This window comes from Tachypleus tridentatus, chromosome 12, assembly GCF_004210375.1.
Source record: "Tachypleus tridentatus isolate NWPU-2018 chromosome 12, ASM421037v1, whole genome shotgun sequence".
In the NCBI taxonomy this organism is placed as follows: domain Eukaryota; kingdom Metazoa; phylum Arthropoda; class Merostomata; order Xiphosura; family Limulidae; genus Tachypleus; species Tachypleus tridentatus.
In genome coordinates, this window is record NC_134836.1 from 119,356,988 (window position 1) to 119,384,724 (window position 27,737).

The following is a 27,737-nucleotide window of genomic DNA, read 5'->3' on the forward strand; positions in this document are numbered from 1 at the left end:
CATAAATATGAAGTGTTCTAATAGAAGACACCATAAACAGAAAGCAGTAAAATTTTGAAGAGAGGAATATAAGTACTTTGAAGTGGTCAGTGACTTACAAATCTGTTTTACTATCAGACCTAAGTTACCGTCAGTCCATAAATTTCAAGGTTTGAGCTAATTCAGCCACGTTTTTGTTATATTATTCCGTTTCTTGTAGAAATTGTTCATCTTGTGTCTTCACCTCTCGAATATGTTTTCAACTTTGTGATATAATATTGCTTATCATAGGCACTGCGTGTTATCACGGTTGGATAAGTCAAAGTGCTCCCAGACGTCTCCAAAGACATTGAAATGAAAAAGGAAAATCTGTTTGAGCCTAAATAACGAGTGAACATGAAAAGTAGCCGCTCAGTCGTAATAATTAATTTGTTTGATCATATTATTTTATGTATTACTTTTTTTCATTTAGATGTGGACTTAGAAGAAAATAATCATTTACCTTCAAACGGTATTAATATTTTGCAGGTACCCAAGTTGACAGCTTTCTTATGTTAAGTAATTGCATGTAATATAATCGTCTTTCAAAGCATTTGTTTGTACAATTATATCTAGAATTATAAAAACAAGACAAAACTATAAAGTTTTTTTATTCGTTACAATTTGGAAAAACCAATATAGTGCCACTACAGTAACTAATGAAGCAGGAAGGCCCCACCCAAGCCACCCCAATTATTTGGTTTTCGCTGAATTTTGATGCCTCTAAAACATTTTCCGAGCCTATAAACGGTCCGGTGGCGCAATGGTATGCGTCTGACTCCAGATCAGAAGGTTGCGTGTTCGAGTCACGTCCGATCAAATTATTTTGGCCCAGCATGTCCAGGTGGGTTAAGGCGAGCGACTTGTGATCTGAGTTTCGCGGGTTTTCGCATCCCCGTCACACCAAACATGCTTTGCCTTGTTATCCGTAAGGCGTTATTGTGTGACGAACAATTCCACCATTTGCTGTAAAACAGTAACCCAAGAGTTGGCGGTGGGTCTTGATATCTAGGTGCCTTCCCTTCTTACACTGCTAAATTAGATACGGCTATCGCAAATAACCCTCGTGTACTTTTGCGCAAAATTCAGAAAACCAAACCGAAACGACGTGTGTAGGCTTAACAAAAATTACGACATTATAAACAAACTACAAGTTAACTGCTACAGTGTTAAGTTCTCATGTGACCGTTGTCAACATTTCTTTAGTGCAACAAAACTTACATTTAAAGTACAGGTGGCATAGAATTCTAACAGTCCTTTTATTAAGTCTGTGTTGCCTGTTAAACCTATAAAACCAGTTTCAATAGCCAGTTCTGTATTTGTTACCCAAGTAGACTGGGTAACATTTCAGAAATGGTATTTACAAAGGCTACTGATAAATAAAACATCCAACCAAACGTACAGTAAACCATCTGCTTGATATCCTTGAATGTTGTGAAAATGAGTTTTCAGAAATTTTGTAGTAGAAGTTATGTGAAAACAGTTGTTGTTCAGACTGCTCGTGAATCATCCTGAAATTACGGTTCAGTAAAAAATCCACCATCAATTTTTTGTAAATGAAGTTGTTGGTACTGGGTTGCTTTCTATTTTGTATCGGTCATTTTTAATTTTGAAAGACCTCGGACAATTCAATTTCTTATATTGAGCATGTTTGGTGAATAAAAGTGCTAATAAATTGAAAGGTTAATCCTAGAAATTTGCGTACTTGGCCAACAAAAAACTGGATTTTTAATTTTTTTTTAAATGATCATGATCCTTCATTATATAAAATGTCTAGGAAAACATCAGGATTATGAAAACTAGAGGGCCTAAAACTGAAAATAAACAATAAAAAATTTGATAAGAGTGTAATGACAAATATTGTCAGAAGTTACAAGTAGCACTGGATGTAATGTAAATAAAAATGTAAGGAGTTTCAGAAGTTTACATAAATATGAAGTGTTCTAATGAAGACACCATAAACAGAAAGCAGTAAAATTTTGAAGAGGAATATAAGTACTTTGAAGTGGTCAGTGACTTACAAATCTGTTTTACTATCAGACCTAGGTTACCGTCAGTCCATAAATTTTAAGGTTTGAGCTAATTCAGCCACGTTTTGTTATATTATTCCGTTTCTTGTAGAAATTGTTCCATCGTGTCTTCACCTCTCGAATATGTTTTCAACTTTGTGATATAATATTGCTTATCAAAGGCACTGCGAGTTATATCACGAGTTGGATAAAGTCAAAGTTCTTCCAGACGTCTCCAAAGACATTGAAAATGAAAAAAAAAGGAAAATCTGCTTAAGCCTAAATAACGAGTGAACATGAAAAGTGCGCACGTGTCGTAATAATTTGTTTGATTTATCATTTATTTTATGTATTACTTTTCATTTAGATGTGGACTTAGAAGAAAATAATCATATACTTCAAACAGTATTAATATTTTGCAGGTACCCAAGTTGACAGCTTTCTAATGTTAAGTAATTGCATGTAATATAATCGTCTTTCAAAGCATTTGTTTGTACAATTATATCTAGAATTATAAAAACAAGACAAAACTATAAAGTTTTTTATTCGTTACAATTTGCAAAACCAATATAGTGCCACTACAGTAACTAATGAAGCAGGAAGGCCCCACCCCCACCCAAATATTTGGTTTTCGCTGAATTTTGATGCCTCTAAAACATTTCGAGCTTTCTATAAACGGAAGGTGGCGCAATGGTATCGCGTCTGACACCAGATCAGAAGGTTGCGTGTTCCATTCACGTCCCGATCAAATATATTTTGGCCCAGCATGTCCAGGTGGGTTACGGCGAGCGACTTGTGATCTGAGTTTCGCGGGTTCGCTTCCCCGTCACACCAAACATGCTTGCCTTGTTATCCGTAAGACGTTATTGTGTGACGACCAATTCCACCATTTGCATGTAAAACAGTAACCCAAGAGTTGGCGGTCAGTCTTGATATCTAGGTGCCTTCCCTCTAATCTTACACTGCTAAATTAGATACGGCTATCGCAAATAACCCTCGTGTACTTCTGCGCAAAATTCAGAAAACCAAACCAAAACGACGATGTGTAGGCTTAACAAAATTACGACATTATAATCAAACTACAAGTTAACTGCTACAGTGTTAAGTTCTCATGTGACCGTTGTCAACATTTCTTTAGTGCAACAAAACTTACATTTAAAGTACAGGTGGCATAGAATTCTAACAGTCCTCTTATTAAGTCTGTGTTGCCTGTTAAACCTATAAAACCAGTTTCAATAGCCAGTTCGTATTTGTTACCCAAGTAGACTGGGTAACATTTCAGAAATGGTATTTACAAAGGCTACTGATAAATAAAACATCCAACCAAACGTACAGTAAACCATCTGCTAAGACCCTTGATATCCTTGAATGTTGTGAAAAATGAGTTTTCAGAAATTTTTGTAGTAAGTTATGTGAAAACAGTTGTTGTTCAGACTGCTCGTGAAACATCCTGAAATTACGGTTCAATAAAAATCCACCATCAATTTTTTGTAAATGAAGTTGTTGGTACTGGGTTGCTTTCTATTTTGTATCGGCCATTTTTATTTTGAAAGACCTCGGACAATTCAATTTCTAATAGTGATCATGTTTGGTGAATAAAAGTGCAAATAAATTGAACGGTTAATCCTAGAAATTTGCGTACTTGGCCATCAAAAGAACTGGATTTTAAAATTTTTTTTTAAATGATCATGATCCTTCATTATATAAAATGTCTAGGAAAACATCAGGATTATGAAAACTAGAGGGCCTAAAACTGAAAATAAACAATAAAAAATTTGATAAGAGTGTAATGACAAATATTGTCAGAAGTTACAAGTAGCACTGGATGTAATATTAAAAAAAATGTAAGATGTTTCAGAAGTTTACATAAATATGAAGTGTTCTAATGAAGACACCATAAACAGAAAGCTGTAAATTTTGAAGAGGAATATAAGTACTTGGAAGTGGTCAGTGACTTACAAATCTGTTTTACTATCAGACCTAGGTTACCGTCAGTCCATAAATTTTAAGGTTTGAGCTAATTCAGCCACGTTTTGTTATATTATTCCGTTTCTTGTAGAAATTGTTCCATCTTGTGTCTCCACCTCTCGAATATGTTTTCAACTTTGTGATATAATATTGCTTATCATAGGCACTGCGAGTTATCTCACGAGTTGGATAAAGTCAAAGTGCTTTTAGACGTCTCCATAGACATTGAAAATGAAAAAAAAAAGGAAAATCTGCTTGAGCCTAAATAACGAGTGAACATGAAAAGTAGCGCTCGTGTCGTAATAATTTGTTTGATTTATCATTTATTTTATGTATTACTTTTCATTTAGATATGGACTTAGAAGAAAATAATCATTTACTTCAAACGGTATTAATATTTTGCAGGTACCCAAGTTGACAGCTTTCTAATGTTAAGTAATTGCATGTAATATAATCGTCTTTCAAAGCATTTGTTTGTACAATTATATCTAGAATTATAAAAACAAGACAAAACTATAAAGTTTTTTTATTCGTTACAATTTGCAAAAACCAGTATAGTGCCACTACAGTAACTAATGAAGCAGGAAGGCCCCACCCAAGCCACCCCAAATATTTAGTTTTTCGCTGAATTTTGATGCCTCTAAAACATTTCCGAGCTTACTATAAACGGTCCGGTGGCGCAATGTTATCTCGTCTGACTCCAGATCAGAAGGTTACGTGTTCGAGTCACGTCCGGATCAAAATTATTTTGGCCCAGCATGACCAGGTGGGTTAAGGCGAGCGACTTGTGATCTGAGTTTCGCTTGTTCGCATCCCCGTCACACCAAACATGCTTGCCTTGTCATCCGTAAGGCGTTATTGTGTGACGACCAATTCCACTATACGCTGGTAAAATAGTAACCCAAGAGTTGGAGGTGGGTAGTGATATCTAAGTGCCTTTCTTCCAGTCTTACACTGCTGAATTAGATACGGCTATCGCAAATAACCCTCGTAGCCAGTTCGTATTTGTTACCCAAGTAGACTGGGTAACATTTCAGAAATGGTATTTACAAAGGCTACTGATAAATAAAACATCCAACCAAACGTACAGTAAACCATCTGCTAAGACCCTTGATATCCTTGAATGTTGTGAAAAATGAGTTTTCAGACATTTTTGTAGTAGAAGTTATGTGAAAACAGTTGTTGTTCAGACTGCTCGTGAAACATCCTGAAATTACGGTTCAATAAAAAATCCACCATCAATTTTTTGTAAATGAAGTTGTTGGTACTGGGTTGCTTTCTATTTTGTATCGGCCACTTTTTTATTTTGAAAGACCTCGGACAATTCAATTTCTAATAGTGAGCATGTTTGGTGAATAAAAGTGCTAATAAATTGAAAGGTTAATCCTAGAAATTTGCGTACTTGGCCATCAAAAGAACTGGATTTTAAATTTTTTTTTAAATGATCATGATCCTTCATTATATAAAATGTCTAGGAAAACATCAGGATTATGAAAACTAGAGGGCCTAAAACTGAAAATAAACAATAAAAAATTTGATAAGAGTGTAATGACAAATATTGTCAGAAGTTACAAGTAGCACTGGATGTAATATTAAAAAAATGTAAGAGTTTCAGAAGTTTACATAAATATGAAGTGTTCTAATGAAGACACCATAAACAGAAAGCAGTAAAATTTTGAAGAGGAATATAATTACTTGGAAGTGGTCAGTGACTTACAAATCTGTTTTACTATCAGACCTAAGTTACCGTCAGTCCATCAATTTCAAGGTTTGAGCTAATTCAGCCACGTTTTGTTATATTATTCCGTTTCTTGTAGAAATTGTTCCATCTTGTGTCTCCACCTCTCGAATATGTTTTCAACTTTGTGATATAATATTGCTTATCATAGGCACTGCGAGTTATCTCACGAGTTGGATAAAGTCAAAGTGCTTTAGACGTCTCCATAGACATTGAAAATGAAAAAAAAAAGGAAAATCTGTTTGAGCCTAAATAACAAGTGAACATGAAAAGTAGCGCTCGAGTCGTAATAATTTGTTTGATTTATCATTTATTTTATGTATTACTTTTCATTTAGATATGGACTTAGAAGAAAATAATCATTTACTTCAAACGGTATTAATATTTTGCAGGTACCCAAGTTGACAGCTTTCTAATGTTAAGTAATTGCATGTAATATAATCGTCTTTCAAAGCATTTGTTTGTACAATTATATCTAGAATTATAAAAACAAGACAAAACTATAAAGTTTTTTTATTCGTTACAATTTGCAAAAACCAGTATAGTGCCACTACAGTAACTAATGAAGCAGGAAGGCCCCACCCAAGCCACCCCAAATATTTAGTTTTTCGCTGAATTTTGATGCCTCTAAAACATTTCCGAGCTCACTATAAACGGTCCGGTGGCGCAATATTATCTCGTCTGACTCCAGATCAGAAGGTTACGTGTTCGAGTCACGTCCGGATCAAAATTATTTTGGCCCAGCATGGCCAGGTGGGTTAAGGCGAGCGACTTGTGATCTGAGTTTCGCTTGTTCGCATCCCCGTCACACCAAACATGCTTGCCTTGTCATCCGTAAGGCGTTATTGTGTGACGACCAATTCCACTATACGCTGGTAAAATAGTAACCCAAGAGTTGGAGGTGGGTAGTGATATCTAGAACACCTTCTTCAGTCTTACACTGCTACTGAATTAGATACGGCTATCACCGGAAAATAACCCTCGTAATAATTCGTATTTGTTACCCAAGTAGACTGGGTAACATTTCAGAAATGGTATTTACAAAGGCTACTGATAAATAAAACATCCAACCAAACGTACAGTAAACCATCTGCTAAGACCCTTGATATCCTTGAATGTTGTGAAAAATGAGTTTTCAGACATTTTGTAGTAGAAGTTATGTGAAAACAGTTGTTGTTCAGACTGCTCGTGAAACATCCTGAAATTACGGTTCAATAAAAAATCCACCATCAATTTTTTGTAAATGAAGTTCTTGGTACTGGGTTGCTTTCTATTTTGTATCGGCCATTTTTAATTTTGAAAGACCTCGGACAATTCAATTTCTAATAGTGATCATGTTTGGTGAATAAAAGTGCGAATAAATTGAACGGTTAATCCTAGAAATTTGCGTTCTTGGCCATCAAAAGAACTGGATTTTAATTTTTTTTTTTTTTTTAAATGATCATGATCTTTCATTATATAAAATGTTTTGGATAACATTAGGATTATGAAAACTAGAGGGCCTAAAACTGAAAATAAACAATAAAAAATTTGATTAGAGTGTAATGACAAATATTGTCAGAAGTTACAATTAGAACTGGATGTAATATTAAAAAAAATTTAAGATGTTTCAGAAGTTTACATAAATATGAAGTGTTCTGATGAAGACACCATAAACAGAAAGCTGTAAATTTTGAAGAGGAATATAATTACTTGGAAGTGGTCAGTGACTTACAAATCTGTTTTACTATCAGACCTAACTTACCGTCAGTCCATCAATTTCAAGGTTTGAGCTAATTCAGTCACGTTTTATTATATTATTCCGTTTCTTGTAGAAATTGTTACCTATCGTGTCTTCACCTCTCGAATATGTTTTCAACTTTGTGATATAATATTGCTTTTCAAAGGCACTGCGTGTTATATCACGAGTTGGATAAAGTCAAAGTGCTCCCAGACGTCTCCAAAGACATTGAAAGTGAAAAAGAAAACGAAAATCTGCTTAAGCCTAAATAACGAGTGAACATGAAAAGTAGCGCACGTGTCGTAATAATTTGTTTGTTTATCATTTATTTTATGTATTACTTTTCATTTAGATTTGGACTTAGAAGAAAATAATCATATACTTCAAACGGTATTAATATTTTGCAGGTACCCAAGTTGACAGCTTTCTAATGTTAAGTAATTGCATGTAATATAATCGTCTTTCAAAGCATTTGTTTGTACAATTATATCTAGAATTATAAAAACAAGACAAAACTATAAAGTTTTTTTATTCGTTACAATTTGCAAAAACCAGTATAGTGCCACTACAGTAACTAATGAAGCAGGAAGGCCCCACCCAAGCCACCCCAAATATTTAGTTTTTCGCTGAATTTTGATGCCTCTAAAACATTTCCGAGCTTACTATAAACGGTCCGGTGGCGCAATGTTATCTCGTCTGACTCCAGATCAGAAGGTTACGTGTTCGAGTCACGTCCGGATCAAAATTATTTTGGCCCAGCATGGCCAGGTGGGTTAAGGCGAGCGACTTGTGATCTGAGTTTCGCGGGTTCGCATCCCCGTCACACCAAACATGCTTTCCTTGTTATCCGTAAGGCGTTATTGTGTGACGAACAATTCCACTATTCGCTGGTAAAACAGTAGCTCAGAGTTGGCGGTGAGTATTGATATCTAGGTGCCTTCCCTTACACTGCTAAATTAGATACGGCTATCGCAAATAACCCTCGTGTACTTTTGCGCAAAATTCAGAAAACCAAACCGAAACGACGTGTGTAGGCTTAACAAAAATTACGACATTATAATCAAACTACAAGTTAACTGCTACAGTGTTAAGTTCTCATGTGACCGTTGTCAACATTTCTTTAGTGCAACAAAACTTACATTTAAAGTACAGGTGTCATAGAATTCTAACAGTCCTCTTATTAAGTCTGTGTTGCCTGTTAAACCTATAAAACCAGTTTCAATAGCCAGTTCGTATTTGTTACCCAAGTAGACTGGGTAACATTTCAGAAATGGTATTTACAAAGGCTACTGATAAATAAAACATCCAACCAAACGTGCAGTTAACCATCTGCTTGATATCCTTGAATGTTGTGAAAATGAGTTTTCAGAAATTTTTGTAGTAGAAGTTATGTGAAAACAGTTGTTGTTCAGACTGCTCGTGAAACATCCTGAAATTACGGTTCAATAAAAAATCCACCATCAATTTTTTGTAAATGAAGTTCTTGGTACTGGGTTGCTTTCTATTTTGTATCGGCCATTTTTAATTTTGAAAGACCTCGGACAATTCAATTTCTAATAGTGATCATGTTTGGTGAATAAAAGTGCGAATAAATTGAACGGTTAATCCTAGAAATTTGCGTTCTTGGCCATCAAAAGAACTGGATTTTAATTTTTTTTTTTTTTTTAAATGATCATGATCCTTCATTATATAAAATGTTTTGGATAACATTAGGATTATGAAAACTAGAGGGCCTAAAACTGAAAATAAACAATAAAAAATTTGATTAGAGTGTAATGACAAATATTGTCAGAAGTTACAAGTAGCACTGGATGTAATATTAAAAAAAATGTAAGATGTTTCAGAAGTTTACATAAATATGAAGTGTTCTAATGAAGACACCATAAACAGAAAGCTGTAAATTTTGAAGAGGAATATAATTACTTGGAAGTGGTCAGTGACTTACAAATCTGTTTTACTATCAGACCTAAGTTACCGTCAGTCCATCAATTTCAAGGTTTGAGCTAATTCAGTCACGTTTTATTATATTATTCCGTTTCTTGTAGAAATTGTTACCTATCGTGTCTTCACCTCTCGAATATGTTTTCAACTTTGTGATATAATATTGCTTTTCAAAGGCACTGCGTGTTATATCACGAGTTGGATAAAGTCAAAGTGCTCCCAGACGTCTCCAAAGACATTGAAAGTGAAAAAGAAAACGAAAATCTGCTTAAGCCTAAATAACGAGTGAACATGAAAAGTAGCGCACGTGTCGTAATAATTTGTTTGTTTATCATTTATTTTATGTATTACTTTTCATTTAGACGTGGACTTAGAAGAAAATAATCATATACTTCAAACAGTATTAATATTTTACAGGTACCCAAGTTGACAGCTTTCTTATGTTAAGTAATTGCATGTAATATAATCGTCTTTCAAAGCATTTGTTTGTACAATTATATCTAGAATTATACAAAACAGGCAAAACTATAAAGTTTTTTTATTCGTTACAATTTGGAAAAACCAATATAGTGCCACTACAGTAACTAATGAAGCAGGAAGGCCCTACCCAAACCACCCCAATTATTTGGTTTTTCGCTGAATTTTGATTCCTCTAAAACATTTCCGAGCTTACTATAAACGGAAGGTGGCGCAATAGTATCGCGTCTGACACCAGATCAGAAGGTTGCGTGTTCGAGTCACGTCCGAATCAGAATTATTTTGGCCCAGCATGGCCAGGTGGGTTAAGGCGAGCGACTTGTGATCTGAGTTTCGCGGGTTCGCATCCCCGTCACACTAAACATGCTTGCCTTGTTATCCGTAAGGCATTATTGTGTGACGAACAATTCAACTATTCGGTGGTAAAACAGTAGCCCAGAGTTGGCGGTGAGTCTTGATATCTAGGTGCCTTCCCTTACACTGCTAAATTAGATACGGCTATCGCAAATAACCCTCGTGTACTTTTGCGCAAAATTCAGAAAACCAAACCGAAACAACGTGTGTAGGCTTAACAAAAATTACGACATAAAAAAAAACTACAAGTTAACTGCTACAGTGTTAAGTTCTCATGTGACCGTTGTCAACATTTCTTTAGTGCAACAAAACTTACATTTAAAGTACAGGTGGCATAAAATTCTAACAGTCCTCTTATTAAGTCTGTGTTGCCTGTTAAACCTATAAAACCAGTTTCAATAGCCAGTTCGTATTTGTTACCCAAGTAGACTGGGTAACATTTCAGAAATGGTATTTACAAAGGCTACTGATAAATAAAACATCCAACCAAACGTGCAGTAAACCATCTGCTAAGACCCTTGATATCCTTGAATGTTGTGAAAATGAGTTTTCAGAAATTTTTGTAGTAGAAGTTATGTGAAAACAGTTGTTGTTCAGACTGCTCGTGAAACATCCTGAAATTACGGTTCAGTAAAAAATCCACCATCAATTTTTTTGTAAATGAAGTTGTTGGTACTGGGTTGCTTTCTCTTTTGTATCGGCCATTTTTAATTTTGAAAGACCTCGGACAATTCAATTTCTTATATTGAGCATGTTTGGTGAATAAAAGTGCTAATAAATTGAAAGGTTAATCCTAGAAATTTGCGTACTTGGCCAACAAAAAAACTGGATTTTTTAATTTTTTTTTAAATGATCCTGATCCTTCATTATATAAAATGTCTAGGAAAACATCACGATTATGAAAACTAGAGGGCCTAAAACTGAAAATAAACAATAAAAAATTTGATAAGAGTGTAATGACAAATATTGTCAGAAGTTACAAGTAGCACTGGATGTAATATTAAAAAAAATGTAAGATGTTTCAGAAGTTTACATAAATATGAAGTGTTCTAATGAAGACACCATAAACAGAAAGCAGTAAAATTTTGAAGAGGAATATAATTACTTGGAAGTCGTCAGTGACTTACAAATCTGTTTTACTATCAGACCTAGGTTACCGTCAGTCCATAAATTTTAAGGTTTGAGCTAATTCAGCCACGTTTTGTTATATTATTCCGTTTCTTGTAGAAATTGTTCCATCTTGTGTCTCCACCTCTCGAATATGTTTTCAACTTTGTGATATAATATTGCTTATCATAGGCACTGCGAGTTATCTCACGAGTTGGATAAAGTCAAAGTTCTTCCAGACGTCTCCATAGACATTGAAAATGAAAAAAAAAAGGAAAATCTGCTTGAGCCTAAATAACGAGTGAACATGAAAAGTGCCGCTCGTGTCGTAATAATTTGTTTGATTTATCATTTATTTTATGTATTACTTTTCATTTAGATGTGGACTTAGAAGAAAATAATCATTTACTTCAAACGGTATTAATATTTTGCAGGTACCCAAGTTGACAGCTTTCTAATGTTAAGTAATTGCATGTAATATAATCGTCTTTCAAAGCATTTGTTTGTACAATTATATCTAGAATTATAAAAACAAGACAAAACTATAAAGTTTTTTTATTCGTTACAATTTGCAAAAAACCAGTATAGTGCCACTACAGTAACTAATGAAGCAGGAAGGCCCCACCCAAGCCACCCCAAATATTTAGTTTTTCGCTGAATTTTGATGCCTCTAAAACATTTTCGAGCTTCCTATAAACGGAAGGTGGCGCAATGGTATCGCGTCTGACACCAGATCAGAAGGTTGCGTGTTCCATTCACGTCCCGATCAAATATATTTTGGCCCAGCATGTCCAGGTGGGTTACGGCGAGCGACTTGTGATCTGAGTTTCGCGGGTTCGCTTCCCCGTCACACCAAACATGCTTGCCTTGTTATCCGTAAGACGTTATTGTGTGACGACCAATTCCACCATTTGCATGTAAAACAGTAACCCAAGAGTTGGCGGTGGGTGGTGATATCCAGGTGCCTTCCCTCTAGTCTTACACTGCTAAATTAGAGACGGCTATCGCAGATTACCCTCGTGTAATTCTGCGCAAAATTTAGAAAACCAAACCGAAACGACGTGTGTAGGCTTAACAAAAATTACAACATTTTAATCAAACTACAAGTTAACTGCTACAGTGTTAAGTTCTCATGTGACCGTTGTCAACATTTCTTTAGTGCAACAAAACTTACATTTAAAGTACAGGTGGCATAGAATTCTAACAGTCCTCTTATTAAGTCTGTGTTGCCTGTTAAACCTATAAAACCAGTTTCAATAGCCAGTTCGTATTTGTTACCCAAGTAGACTGGGTAACATTTCAGAAATGGTATCTGCAAAGGCTACTGATAAATAAAACATCCAACCAAACGTACAGTAAACCATCTGCTAAGACCCTTGATATCCTTGAATGTTGTGAAAAATGAGTTTTCAGACAATTTTGTAGTAGAAGTTATGTGAAAACAGTTGTTGTTCAGACTGCTCGTGAAACATCCTGAAATTACGGTTCAATAAAAAATCCACCATCAATTTTTTGTAAATGAAGTTCTTGGTACTGGGTTGCTTTCTATTTTGTATCGGCCATTTTTAATTTTGAAAGACCTCGGACAATTCAATTTCTAATAGTGATCATGTTTGGTGAATAAAAGTGCAAATAAATTGAACGGTTAATCCTAGAAATTTGCGTACTTGGCCATCAAAAGAACTGGATTTTAAAATTTTTTTTTTAAATGATCATGATCCTTCATTATATAAAATGTCTAGGAAAACATCAGGATTATGAAAACTAGAGGGCCTAAAACTGAAAATAAACAATAAAAAATTTGATAAGAGTGTAATGACAAATATTGTCAGAAGTTACAAGTAGCACTGGATGTAATATTAAAAAAAATGTAAGATGTTTCAGAAGTTTACATAAATATGAAGTGTTCTAATGAAGACACCATAAACAGAAAGCAGTAAAATTTTGAAGAGGAATATAATTACTTGGAAGTCGTCAGTGACTTACAAATCTGTTTTACTATCAGACCTAGGTTACCGTCAGTCCATAAATTTTAAGGTTTGAGCTAATTCAGCCACGTTTTGTTATATTATTCCGTTTCTTGTAGAAATTGTTCCATCTTGTGTCTCCACCTCTCGAATATGTTTTCAACTTTGTGATATAATATTGCTTATCATAGGCACTGCGAGTTATCTCACGAGTTGGATAAAGTCAAAGTGCTTTTAGACGTCTCCATAGACATTGAAAATGAAAAAAAAAAGGAAAATCTGTTTGAGCCTAAATAACGAGTGAACATGAAAAGTAGCGCTCGAGTCGTAATAATTTGTTTGATTTATCATTTATTTTATGTATTACTTTTCATTTAGATATGGACTTAGAAGAAAATAATCATTTACTTCAAACGGTATTAATATTTTGCAGGTACCCAAGTTGACAGCTTTCTAATGTTAAGTAATTGCATGTAATATAATCGTCTTTCAAAGCATTTGTTTGTACAATTATATCTAGAATTATAAAAACAAGACAAAACTATAAAGTTTTTTATTCGTTACAATTTGCAAAAACCAGTATAGTGCCACTACAGTAACTAATGAAGCAGGAAGGCCCCACCCAAGCCACCCCAAATATTTAGTTTTTCGCTGAATTTTGATGCCTCTAAAACATTTCCGAGCTTACTATAAACGGTCCGGTGGCGCAATGTTATCTCGTCTGACTCCAGATCAGAAGGTTACGTGTTCGAGTCACGTCCGGATCAAAATTATTTTGGCCCAGCATGGCCAGGTGGGTTAAGGCGAGCGACTTGTGATCTGAGTTTCGCTTGTTCGCATCCCCGTCACACCAAACATGCTTGCCTTGTCATCCGTAAGGCGTTATTGTGTGACGACCAATTCCACTATACGCTGGTAAAATAGTAACCCAAGAGTTGGAGGTGGGTAGTGATATCTAAGTGCCTTTCTTCCAGTCTTACACTGCTGAATTAGATACGGCTATCGCAAATAACCCTCGTGTACTTTTGCGCAAAATTCAGAAAACCAAACCGAAGCGACGTGTGTAGGCATAACAAAAATTACGACATTATAATCAAACTACAAGTTAACTGCTACAGTGTTAAGTTCTCATGTGACCGTTGTCAACATTTCTTTAGTGCAACAAAACTTACATTTAAAGTACAGGTGTCATAGAATTCTAACAGTCCTCTTATTAAGTCTGTGTTGCCTGTTAAACCTATAAAACCAGTTTCAATAGCCAGTTCGTATTTGTTACCCAAGCAGACTGGGTAACATTTCAGAAATGGTATCTACAAAGGCTACTGATAAATAAAACATCCAACCAAACGTACAGTAAACCATCTGCTAAGACCCTTGATATCCTTGAATGTTGTGAAAAATGAGTTTTCAGAAATTTTTGTAGTAGAAGTTATGTGAAAACAGTTGTTGTTCAGACTGCTCGTGAAACATCCTGAAATTACGGTTCAATAAAAAATCCACCATCAATTTTTTTGTAAATGAAGTTGTTGGTACTGGGTTGCTTTCTCTTTTGTATCGGCCATTTTTAATTTTGAAAGACCTCGGACAATTCAATTTCTTATATTGAGCATGTTTGGTGAATAAAAGTGCTAATAAATTGAAAGGTTAATCCTAGAAATTTGCGTACTTGGCCAACAAAAAACTGGATTTTTAATTTTTTTTTAAATGATCATGATCCTTCATTATATAAAATGTCTAGGAAAACATCAGGATTATGAAAACTAGAGGGCCTAAAACTGAAAATAAACAATAAAAAATTTGATAAGAGTGTAATGACAAATATTGTCAGAAGTTACAAGTAGCACTGGATGTAATGTAAATAAAATGTAAGGAGTTTCAGAAGTTTACATAAATATGAATTGTTCTAATGAAGACACCATAAACAGAAAGCAGTAAAATTTTGAAGAGGAATATAAGTACTTGGAAGTGGTCAGTGACTTACAAATCTGTTTTACTATCAGACCTAAGTTACCGTCAGTCCATCAATTTCAAGGTTTGAGCTAATTCAGCCACGTTTTATTATATTATTCCGTTTCTTGTAGAAATTGTTCCCTATCGTGTCTTCACCTCTCGAATATGTTTTCAACTTTGTGATATAATATTGCTTATCAAAGGCACTGCGTGTTATATCACGAGTTGGATAAAGTCAAAGTGCTCCCAGACGTCTCCAAAGACATTGAAAGTGAAAAGAAAAGGAAAATCTGCTTAAGCCTAAATAACGAGTGAACATGAAAAGTAGCGCACGTGTCGTAATAATTTGTTTGTTTATCATTTATTTTATGTATTACTTTTCATTTAGACGTGGACTTAGAAGAAAATAATCATATACTTCAAACAGTATTAATATTTTGCAGGTACCCTAGTTGACAGCTTTCTTATGTTAAGTAATTGCATGTAATATAATCGTCTTTCAAAGCATTTGTTTGTACAATTATATCTAGAATTATACAAAACAGACAAAACTATAAAGTTTTTTTATTCGTTACAATTTGGAAAAACCAATATAGTGCCACTACAGTAACTAATGAAGCAGGAAGGCCCTACCCAAACCACCCCAATTATTTGGTTTTCGCTGAATTTTGATGTCTCTAAAACATTTCCGAGCTTACCGGTAGCGCTTCTGACTCCAGATCAGAAGGTTGCGTGTCCGGATCAGAATTATTTTGGCCCATCATGGCCAGGTGGGTTAAGGCGAGCGACTTGTGATCTGAGTTTCGCGGGTTCGCATCCCCGTCACACCAAACATGCTTTCCTTGTTATCCGTAAGGCGTTATTGTGTGACGAACAATTCCACTATTCGCTGGTAAAACAGTAGCCCAGAGTTGGCGGTGAGTCTTGATATCTAGGTGCCTTCTTTCTAGTCTTACACTGCTAAATTAGATACGGCTATCGCAAATAACCCTCGTTTACTTTTGCGCAAAATTCAGAAAACCAAACCGAAGCGACGTGTGTAGGCATAACAAAAATTACGACATTATAATCAAACTACAAGTTAACTGCTACAGTGTTAAGTTCTCATGTGACCGTTGTCAACATTTCTTTAGTGCAACAAAACTTACATTTAAAGTACAGGTGTCATAGAATTCTAACAGTCCTCTTATTAAGTCTGTGTTGCCTGTTAAACCTATAAAACCAGTTTCAATAGCCAGTTCGTATTTGTTACCCAAGCAGACTGGGTAACATTTCAGAAATGGTATCTGCAAAGGCTACTGATAAATAAAACATCCAACCAAACGTACAGTAAACCATCTGCTAAGACCCTTGATATCCTTGAATGTTGTGAAAAATGAGTTTTTAGAAATTTTTGTAGTAGAAGTTATGTGAAAACAGTTGTTGTTCAGACTGATCGTGAAACATCCTGAAATTACGGTTCAATAAAAAATCCACCAACAATTTTTTGTAAATGAAGTTGTTGGTACTGGGTTGCTTTCTATTTTGTATCGGCCATTTTTAATTTTGAAAGACCTCGGACAATTCAATTTCTTATGTTGAGCATGTTTGGTGAATAAAAGTGCTAATGAATTGAAAGGTTAATCCTAGAAATTTGCGTACTTGGCCAACAAAAAAACTGGATTTTTAATTTTTTTTTAAATGATCCTGATCCTTCATTATATAAAATGTCTAGGAAAACATCACGATTATGAAAACTAGAGGGCCTAAAACTGAAAATAAACAATAAAAAATTTGATAAGAGTGTAATGACAAATATTGTCAGAAGTTACAAGTAGCACTGGACGTAATGTAAATAAAAATTTAAGGAGTTTCAGAAGTTTACATAAATATGAATTGTTCTAATGAAGACACCATAAACAGAAAGCAGTAAAATTTTGAAGAGGAATATAAGTACTTGGAAGTGGTCAGTGACTTACAAATCTGTTTTACTATCAGACCTAAGTTACCGTCAGTCCATCAATTTCAAGGTTTGAGCTAATTCAGTCACGTTTTATTATATTATTCCGTTTCTTGTAGAAATTGTTACCTATCGTGTCTTCACCTCTCGAATATGTTTTCAACTTTGTGATATAATATTGCTTATCATAGGCACTGCGAGTTATCTCACGAGTTGGATAAAGTGAAAGTGCTTCCAGACGTCTCCAAAGACATTGAAAATGGAAAAGAAAAGGAAAATCTGCTTAAGCCTAAATTACGAGTGAACATGAAGAGTAGCGCACGTGTCGTAATAATTTGTTTGATTTACCATTTATTTCATGTATTACTTTTCATTTAGATTTGGACTTAGAAGAAAATAATCATATACTTCAAACACTATTAATATTTTGCAGGTACCCAAGTTGACAGCTTTCTTATGTTAAGTAATTGCATGTAATATAATCGTCTTTCAAAGCATTTGTTTGTACAATTATATCTAGAATTATACAAAACAGACAAAACTATAAAGTTTTTTTATTCGTTACAATTTGGAAAAACCAATATAGTGCCACTACAGTAACTAATGAAGCAGGAAGGCCCTACCCAAACCACCCCAATTATTTGGTTTTTCGCTGAATTTTGATGTCTCTAAAACATTTCCGAGCTTACCGGTAGCGCTTCTGACTCCAGATCAGAAGGTTGCGTGTCCGGATCAGAATTATTTTGGCCCATCATGGCCAGGTGGGTTAAGGCGAGCGACTTGTGATCTGAGTTTCGCGGGTTCGCATCCCCGTCACACCAAACATGCTTTCCTTGTTATCCGTAAGGCGTTATTGTGTGACGAACAATTCCACTATTCGCTGGTAAAACAGTAGCCCAGAGTTGGCGGTGAGTCTTGATATCTAGGTGCCTTCCCTTACACTGCTAAATTAGATACGGCTATCGCAAATAACCCTCGTGTACTTTTGCGCAAAATTCAGAAAACCAAACCGAAACGACGTGTGTAGGCTTAACAAAAATTACGACATTATAATCAAACTACAAGTTAACTGCTACAGTGTTAAGTTCTCATGTGACCGTTGTCAACATTTCTTTAGTGCAACAAAACTTACATTTAAAGTACAGGTGGCATAAAATTCTAACAGTCCTCTTATTAAGTCTGTGTTGCCTGTTAAACCTATAAAACCAGTTTCAATAGCCAGTTCGTATTTGTTACCCAAGTAGACTGGGTAACATTTCAGAAATGGTATTTACAAAGGCTACTGATAAATAAAACATCCAACCAAACGTACAGTAAACCATCTGCTAAGACCCTTGATATCCTTGAATGTTGTGAAAAATGAGTTTTCAGAAATTTTGTAGTAGAAGTTATGTGAAAACAGTTGTTGTTCAGACTGCTCGTGAAACATCCTGAAATTACGGTTCAATAAAAAATCCACCATCAATTTTTTGTAAATGAAGTTGTTGGTACTGGGTTACTTTCTATTTTGTATTGGCCATTTTTAATTTTGAAAGACCTCGGACAATTCAATTTCTTATATTGAGCATGTTTGGTGAATAAAAGTGCTAATAAATTGAAAGGTTAATCCTAGAAATTTGCGTACTTGGCCAACAAAAAAACTGGATTTTTAATTTTTTTTTAAATGATCATGATCCTTCATTATATAAAATGTCTAGGAAAACATCAGGATTATGAAAACTAGAGGGCCTAAAACTGAAAATAAACAATAAAAAATTTGATAAGAGTGTAATGACAAATATTGTCAGAAGTTACAAGTAGCACTGGACGTAATGTAAATAAAAATTTAAGGAGTTTCAGAAGTTTACATAAATATGAATTGTTCTAATGAAGACACCATAAACAGAAAGCAGTAAAATTTTGAAGAGGAATATAAGTACTTGGAAGTGGTCAGTGACTTACAAATCTGTTTTACTATCAGACCTAACTTACCGTCAGTCCATCAATTTCAAGGTTTGAGCTAATTCAGCTACGTTTTATTATATTATTCCGTTTCTTGTAGAAATTGTTCCCTATCGTGTCTTCACCTCTCGAATATGTTTTCAACTTTGTGATATAATATTGCTTATCAAAGGCACTGCGTGTTATATCACGAGTTGGATAAAGTCAAAGTGCTCCCAGACGTCTCCAAAGACATTGAAAGTGAAAAAAGAAAAGGAAAATCTGCTTAAGCCTAAATAACGAGTGAACATGAAAAGTAGCGCACGTGTCGTAATAATTTGTTTGTTTATCATTTATTTTATGTATTACTTTTCATTTAGATTTGGACTTAAAAGAAAATAATCATATACTTCAAACAGTATTAATATTTTGCAGGTACCCAAGTTGACAGCTTTCTTATGTTAAGTAATTGCATGTAATATAATCGTCTTTCAAAGCATTTGTTTGTACAATTATATCTAGAATCATACAAAACAGACAAAACTATAAAGTTTTTTTATTCGTTACAATTTGGAAAAACCAATATAGTGCCATTACAATAACTAATGAAGCAGGAAGGCCCTACCCAAACCACCCCAATTATTTGGTTTTTCGCTGAATTTGATGCCTCTAAAACATTTCCGAGCTTACTCTAAACGGTCGGGTGGCGCAATGGTAGCGCGTCTGACTCCAGATCAGAAGGTTGCGTGTTCGAGTCACGTCCGGATCAGAATTATTTTGGCCCAGCATGGCCAGGTGGGTTAAGGCGAGTGACTTGTGATCTGAGTTTCGCGGGTTCGCATCCCCGTCACACCAAATATACTTGCCTTGTTATCCGTGAGTCGTTATTGTGTGACGAACAATTCCACTATTCGCTGGTAAAACAGTAGCCCAGAGTTGGCGGTGAGTATTTATATCTAGGTGCCTTCCCTTACACTGCTAAATTAGATACGGCTATCGCAAATAACCCTCGTGTACTTTTGCGCAAAATTCAGAAAACCAAACCGAAACGACGTGTGTAGGCTTAACAAAAAATTACGACATTATAATCAAACTACAAGTTAACTGCTACAGTGTTAAGTTCTCATGTGACCGTTGTCAACATTTCTTTAGTGCAACAAAACTTACATTTAAAGTACAGGTGGCATAAAATTCTAACAGTCCTCTTATTAAGTCTGTGTTGCCTGTTAAACCTATAAAACCAGTTTCAATAGCCAGTTCGTATTTGTTACCCAAGTAGACTGGGTAACATTTCAGAAATGGTATTTACAAAGGCTACTGATAAATAAAACATCCAACCAAACGTACAGTAAACCATCTGCTAAGACCCTTGATATCCTTGAATGTTGTGAAAATGAGTTTTCAGAAATTTTGTAGTAGAAGTTATGTGAAAACAGTTGTTGTTCAGACTGCTCGTGAAACATCCTGAAATTACGGTTCAATAAAAAATCCACCATCAATTTTTTGTAAATGAAGTTGTTGGTACTGGGTTACTTTCTATTTTGTATTGGCCATTTTTAATTTTGAAAGACCTCGGACCATTCAATTTCTTGTATTGGGCATGTTTGGATTAATAAAAGTCCTAATAAATTGAAAGGTTAATCCTAGAAATTTGCGTACTTGGCCAACAAAAAACTGGATTTTTAATTTTTTTTTAAATGATCATGATCCTTCATTATATAAAATGTCTAGGAAAACATCAGGATTATGAAAACTAGAGGGCCTAAAACTGAAAATAAACAATAAAAAATTTGATAAGAGTGTAATGACAAATATTGTCAGAATTACAAGTAGCACAGGATGTAATGTAAATAAAAATGTAAGGAGTTTCAGAAGTTTACATAAATATGAAGTGTTCTAATGAAGACACCATAAACAGAAAGCAGTAAAATTTTGAAGAGGAATATAAGTACTTGGAAGTGGTCAGTGACTTACAAATCTGTTTTACTATCAGACCTAACTTACCGTCAGTCCATCAATTTCAAGGTTTGAGCTAATTCAGCTACGTTTTATTATATTATTCCGTTTCTTGTAGAAATTGTTCCCTATCGTGTCTTCACCTCTCGAATATGTTTTCAACTTTGTGATATAATATTGCTTATCAAAGGCACTGCGTGTTATATCACGAGTTGGATAAAGTCAAAGTGCTCCCAGACGTCTCCAAAGACATTGAAAGTGAAAAAGAAAAGGAAAATCTGCTTAAGCCTAAATAACGAGTGAACATGAAAAGTAGCGCACGTGTCGTAATAATTTGTTTGTTTATCATTTATTTTATGTATTACTTTTCATTTAGGTGTGGACTTAGAAGAAAATAATCATATACTTCAAACAGTATTAATATTTTGCAGGTACCCAAGTTGACAGCTTTCTTATGTTAGGTAATTGAATGTAATATAATCGTCTTGCAAAGCATTTGTTTGTACAATTATATCTAGAATTATACAAAACAGACTAAACTATAAAGTTTTTTTATTCGTTACAATTTGGAAAAACCAATATAGTGCCACTACAGTAACTAATGAAGCAGGAAGGCCCTACCCAAACCACCCCAATTACTTGGTTTTTCGCTGAATTTTTATGCCTCTAAAACATTTACGAGCTTTCTATAAACGGTCCGGTGGCGCAATGGTAGCGCGTCTGACTCCAGATCAGAAGGTTGCGTGTTCGAGTCACGTCCGGATCAGAATTATTTTGGCCCAGCATGGCCAGGTGGGTTAAGGCGAGTGACTTGTGATCTGAGTTTCGCGGGTTCGCATCCCCGTCACACCAAATATACTTGCCTTGTTATCCGTGAGTCGTTATTGTGTGACGAACAATTCCACTATTCGCTGGTAAAACAGTAGCCCAGACAAGGCGGTGAGTCTTGATATCTAGGTGCCTTCCCTTACACTGCTAAATTGGATACGGCTGTCGCAAATAACCCTCGTGTACTTTTGCGCAAAATTCAGAAAACTAAACCGAAACGACGTGTGTAGGCTTAACAAAAATTACGACATTATAAACAAACTACAAGTTAACTGCTACAGTGTTAAGTTCTCATGTGACCGTTGTCAACATTTCTTTAGTGCAACAAAACTTACATTTAAAGTACAGGTGGCATAAAATTCTAACAGTCCTCTTATTAAGTCTGTGTTGCCTGTTAAACCTATAAAACCAGTTTCAATAGCCAGTTCGTATTTGTTACCCAAGTAGACTGGGTAACATTTCAGAAATGGTATTTACAAAGGCTACTGATAAATAAAACATCCAACCAAACGTACAGTTAACCATCTACTAAGACCCTTGATATCCTTGAATGTTGTGAAAATGAGTTTTCAGAAATTTTTGTAGTAGAAGTTATGTGAAAACAGTTGTTGTTCAGACTGCTCGTGAAACATCCTGAAATTACGGTTCAATAAAAAATCCACCATCAATTTTTTGTAAATGAAGTTGTTGGTACTGGGTTGCTTTCTATTTTGTATCGGCCATTTTTAATTTTGAAAGACCTCGGACAATTCAATTTCTTATATTGAGCATGTTTGGTGAATAAAAGTGCTAATAAATTGAAAGGTTAATCCTAGAAATTTGCGTACTTGGCCAACAAAAACTAAATTTTTAATTTTTTTTAAATGATTATGATCCTTCATTATATAAAATGTGTAGGAAAACATCAGGATTATGAAAACTAGAGGGCCTAAAACTGAAAATAAACAATAAAAAAAATTTGATGAGAGTGTAATGACAAATATTGTCAGAAGTTACAAGTAGCACTGGATGTAATGTAAATAAAAAATGTAAGGAGTTTCAGAAGTTTACATAAATATGAATTGTTCTAATGAAGACACCATAAACAGAAAGCAGTAACATTTTAAAAAGGAATATAAGTACTTGGAAGTGGTCAGTGACTTACAAATCTGCTTTACTATCAGACCTAAGTTACCATCAGACCATCAATTTCAAGGTTTGAGCTAATTCAGTCACGCTTTATTATATTATTCCGTTTCTTGTAGAAATTGTTCCCTATCGTGTCTTTACCTCTCGAATATGTTTTCAACTTTGTGATATAATATTGCTTATCAAAGCCCCTGCGTGTTATATCACGACTTGGATAAAGTCAAAGTGCTCCCAGACGTCTCCAAAGACATTAAAAGTGAAAAAGAAAAGGAAAATCTGCTTAAGCCTAAATAACGAGTGAACATGAAAAGTAGCGCACGTGTCGTAATAATTTGTTTGTTTATCATTTATTTTATGTATTACTTTTCATTTAGACGTGGACTTAGAAGAAAATAATCATATACTTCAAACAGTATTAATATTTTGCAGGTACCCAAGTTGACAGCTTTCTTATGTTAAGTTTGTTGTTTTTTTTGTTTTTTTGGAATTTCGCACAAAGCTACTCGAGGGCTATCTGTGCTAGCCGTCCCTAATTTAGCAGTGTAAGACTAGAGGGAAAACAGCTAGTCATCACCACCCACCGCCAACTCTTGGGCTACTCTTTTACCAACGAAAAGTGGGATTGACCGTAACATTATAACGCCCCCACGGCTGGGAGAGCGAGCATGTTTAGCTCGACGCGGGCGCGAACCCGCGACCCTCGAACTACGAGTCGCGCGCCTTACGCGCTTGGCCATGCCGGGCCACCTTATGTTAAGTAATTGCATGTAATATAATCGTCTTTCAAAGCATTTGTTTGTACAATTATATCTAGAATTATACAAACCAGACAAAACTATAAAGAGTTTTTATTCTTTACAATTTGGAAAAACCAATATAGTGCTACTACAGTAACTAATGAAGCAGGAAGGCCCTACCCAAACCACCCCAATTATTTGGTTTTTCGCTGAATTTTGATTCCTCTAAAACATTTCCGAGCTTACTATAAACGGTCCGGTGGCGCAATGGTAGCGCGTCTGACTCCAGATCAGAAGGTTGCGTGTTCGAGTCACGTCCGGATCAGAACTATTTTCGCCCAGCATGGCCAGGTGGGTTAAGGCGAGCGACTTGTGATCTGAGTTTCGCGGGTTCGCATCCCCGTCACACCTAACATGCTTTCCTTGTTATCCGTAAGGCGTTATTGTGTGACGAACAATTCCACTATTCGCTGGTAAAACAGTAGCCCAGAGTTGGCGGTGAGTCTTGATATCTAGGTGCCTTCCCTCTAGTCTTACACTGCTAAATTAGATACGGCTATCGGAAATAACCCTCGTGTACTTTTGCGCAAAATTCAGAAAACCAAACCGAAACAACGTGTGTAGGCTTAACAAAAATTACGACATTATAAACAAACTACAAGTTAACTGCTACAGTGTTAAGTTCTCATGTGACCGTTGTCAACATTTCTTTAGTGCAACAAAACTTACATTTAAAGTACAGGTGGCATAAAATTCTAACAGTCCTCTTATTAAGTCTGTGTTGCCTGTTAAACCTATAAAACCAGTTTCAATAGCCAGTTCGTATTTGTTACCCAAGTAGACTGGGTAACATTTCAGAAATGGTATTTACAAAGGCTACTGATAAATAAAACATCCAACCAAACGTACAGTTAACCATCTGCTAAGACCCTTGATATCCTTGAATGTTGTGAAAATGAGTTTTTAGAAATTTTTGTAGTAGAAGTTATGTGAAAACAGTTGTTGTTCAGACTGCTCGTGAAACATCCTGAAATTACGGTTCAATAAAAAATCCACCATCAATTTTTTGTAAATGAAGTTGTTGGTACTGGGTTGCTTTCTATTTTGTATCGGCCATTTTTAATTTTGAAAGACCTCGGACAATTCAATTTCTTATATTGAGCATGTTTGGTGAATAAAAGTGCTAATAAATTGAAAGGTTAATCCTAGAAATTTGCGTACTTGGCCAACAAAAAACTAAATTTTTAATTTTTTTTTAAATGATTATGATCCTTCATTATATAAAATGTGTAGGAAAACATCAGGATTATGAAAACTAGAGGGCCTAAAACTGAAAATAAACAATAAAAAATTTGATAAGAGTGTAATGACAAATATTGTCAGAAGTTACAAGTAGCACTGGATGTAATGTAAATAAAAATGTAAGGAGTTTCAGAAGTTTACATAAATATGAATTGTTCTAATGAAGACACCATAAACAGAAAGCAGTAACATTTTAAAAAGGAATATAAGTACTTGGAAGTGGTCAGTGACTTACAAATCTGCTTTACTATCAGACCTTAGTTACCATCAGACCATCAATTTCAAGGTTTGAGCTAATTCAGTCACGTTTTATTATATTATTCCGTTTCTTGTAGAAATTGTTCCCTATCGTGTCTTTACCTCTCGAATATGTTTTCAACTTTGTGATATAATATTGCTTATCAAAGCCCCTGCGTGTTATATCACGACTTGGATAAAGTCAAAGTGCTCCCAGACGTCTCCAAAGACATTAAAAGTGAAAAAGAAAAGGAAAATCTGCTTAAGCCTAAATAACGAGTGAAAATAAATAGTAGCGCACGTGTCGTAATAATTTGTTTGTTTATCATTTATTTTATGTATTACTTCTCATTTAGATGTGGACTTAGAAGAAAATAATCATATACTTCAAACACTATTAATATTTTGCAGGTACCCAAGTTGACAGCTTTCTTATGTTAAGTAATTGCATGTAATATAATCGTCTTTCAAAGCCTTTGTTAGTACAATAATATCTAACATTATACAAACCAGACAAAATTATAAATAGTTTTTATTCGTTACAATGTCCAAAAACAATATAGTGCCACTACAGTAACTAATGAAGCAGGAAGGTACCCCATCTTACTTTTTATTTTGTTCCAGTGAAACGCCTACAAAAACTATGAAAATTATCCTCGAAATAAGTGTTCGTCTGAGGAAAGGCTTGGACCTTGACTGTAGTGGGTGAACATGTGTCTCAGTTCACTCGGTCAAGTAAATCTTGTGCCCCTCACCCTAACTTTGCGCTTTTGCTCTAGTTATTTAATAACAATACCCTTCATCCCTTCATATGAAATTAAAATTTGACAATTTTAATGTTTATTGATAATTGCTCTCCTTGTAAAAGTCATAGATCCACAAGAAAGCAAATTGTTTATAATAAATTGTTTATTAACCCGACGGGGTTCATACTGCTTCGGTAATCCTAGGGTTAAAAATCGAACAATATTTTCAGGGAATTATCAGATTTACGCTAAGAATCGAGAGAGGGCACCTTATGTGAGGTGTTTTTAAGCCTAATGTAACACCTGTGCTGCGGGTATCGAAACCTGATTTTTAGATTTGCCACTAATGCATTAAATACAGAAACAATACCTGTCTAGATCAATTGTATATACATATCTAATAAAGAAGCGAATGATAGAAAAAATCTCAGATTAGCCAAAAGAAACTCAACAAGTAGAGAGATAAATAAATTCTTTTACAGATAGTAAGTTTCGAAATATATAAATATATACACAAATAGGAATATTTTGTATTCTCTAGTGTGATAAACTGTGCATTGTTATCGTAAAGTGCAGACACGTGAGGTCTAAATAATGACATAATATTCATGACAACACATCTGACGTTTATCAATGATTGGCTGATTCAGCATACGCGTCACTGCGTGATTGGTTGATGCATCGTGTTGAACGAATTATAATACGAGTGAATATTGTTCTTATAATACATTCAGAACATTTACTGTTCAACTTCCATAACAAAATGTGTGAATCTTGTTTTTTATCCTTGTACACTTTAAACAACATTTACTGGCAAATTGTCTAAGAAACTACAGCTACTACAGCTTTCTTATGTTAATTGATTATATGTAATATAATAGTCTTTCAAAGCTTTTGTTAGTACAATAATATCTGAAACTTTTGAACCAGACAAAACTATAAAGAGTTTTTATTCGTCACAATTTCCAAAAACAAATATAGTGCCACTACAGTAACTAATGAAGCAGGAAGGCCCCACCCCAATAATTTGGTTTTTCGCTGAATTTTGATGCCTCTAAAATATTTCCGAGCTTACTATAAACGGGCCGGTGGCGCAATGGTAGCGCGTCTGACTCCAAATCAGGAGATTGCGTGTTCGAGTCACGTTCGGATCAAAATTATTTTGGCCCAGCATGGCCAGATGGGTGAAGGCGAGCGACCTGTGATCTGAAAGTCGAGGGTTCGCATCCCCGTCACACCAAACGTGCTTACTTTTTTATCCGTGGGGCGTTATTATGTCTCGATCAATCCCATTATTCGCTGATAAAAGAGAGGCTCAAGAGTTGACGGTTGGTGGAGATGACAAACTGCATCTGGTGTAAGACTAGAGGGAAGGCAGCTAGTCATCACCACCCACCGCCAACTCTTGGGCTACTCTTTTACCAACGAATAGTGGGATTGACCGTCACATTATACACCCCCACGGCTGGGAGGGCGAGCATGTTTAGGGCGACGCGGGCGCGAACCCACGACCCTCGGATTACGAGTAGCACGCCTTACGCGCTTGGCCATGCGGGAAAATTCTTATTTACAGAGCTAAAAATCATCATGATTACGTTTAGCTCCTACAGAGGGCTCACGAAACAAGATATGTTTCCACCACCGGGTGACAGGACAATAAACAAAGAAAGCGGTGTCATCACATGATGGTTTATT

The 27,737-nt window shown here is 35.2% G+C and overlaps 4 non-coding genes across 4 annotated transcripts; all 4 read left to right on the plus strand.

Moving 5' to 3' along the window:
- Positions 1-19,805: 19,805 nt before the first annotated feature.
- On the plus strand, positions 19,806-19,877 carry TRNAW-CCA (transfer RNA tryptophan (anticodon CCA)). The gene has a single exon. It is a non-coding gene; the product is annotated as a tRNA-Trp (tRNA).
- Positions 19,878-21,758: 1,881 nt separating this feature from the next.
- TRNAW-CCA (transfer RNA tryptophan (anticodon CCA)) lies at positions 21,759-21,830 on the plus strand. Its single transcript has one exon. It is a non-coding gene; the product is annotated as a tRNA-Trp (tRNA).
- Positions 21,831-24,010: 2,180 nt separating this feature from the next.
- On the plus strand, positions 24,011-24,082 carry TRNAW-CCA (transfer RNA tryptophan (anticodon CCA)). The gene has a single exon. It is a non-coding gene; the product is annotated as a tRNA-Trp (tRNA).
- Positions 24,083-27,124: 3,042 nt separating this feature from the next.
- TRNAW-CCA (transfer RNA tryptophan (anticodon CCA)) lies at positions 27,125-27,196 on the plus strand. Its single transcript has one exon. It is a non-coding gene; the product is annotated as a tRNA-Trp (tRNA).
- Positions 27,197-27,737: the final 541 nt, after the last annotated feature.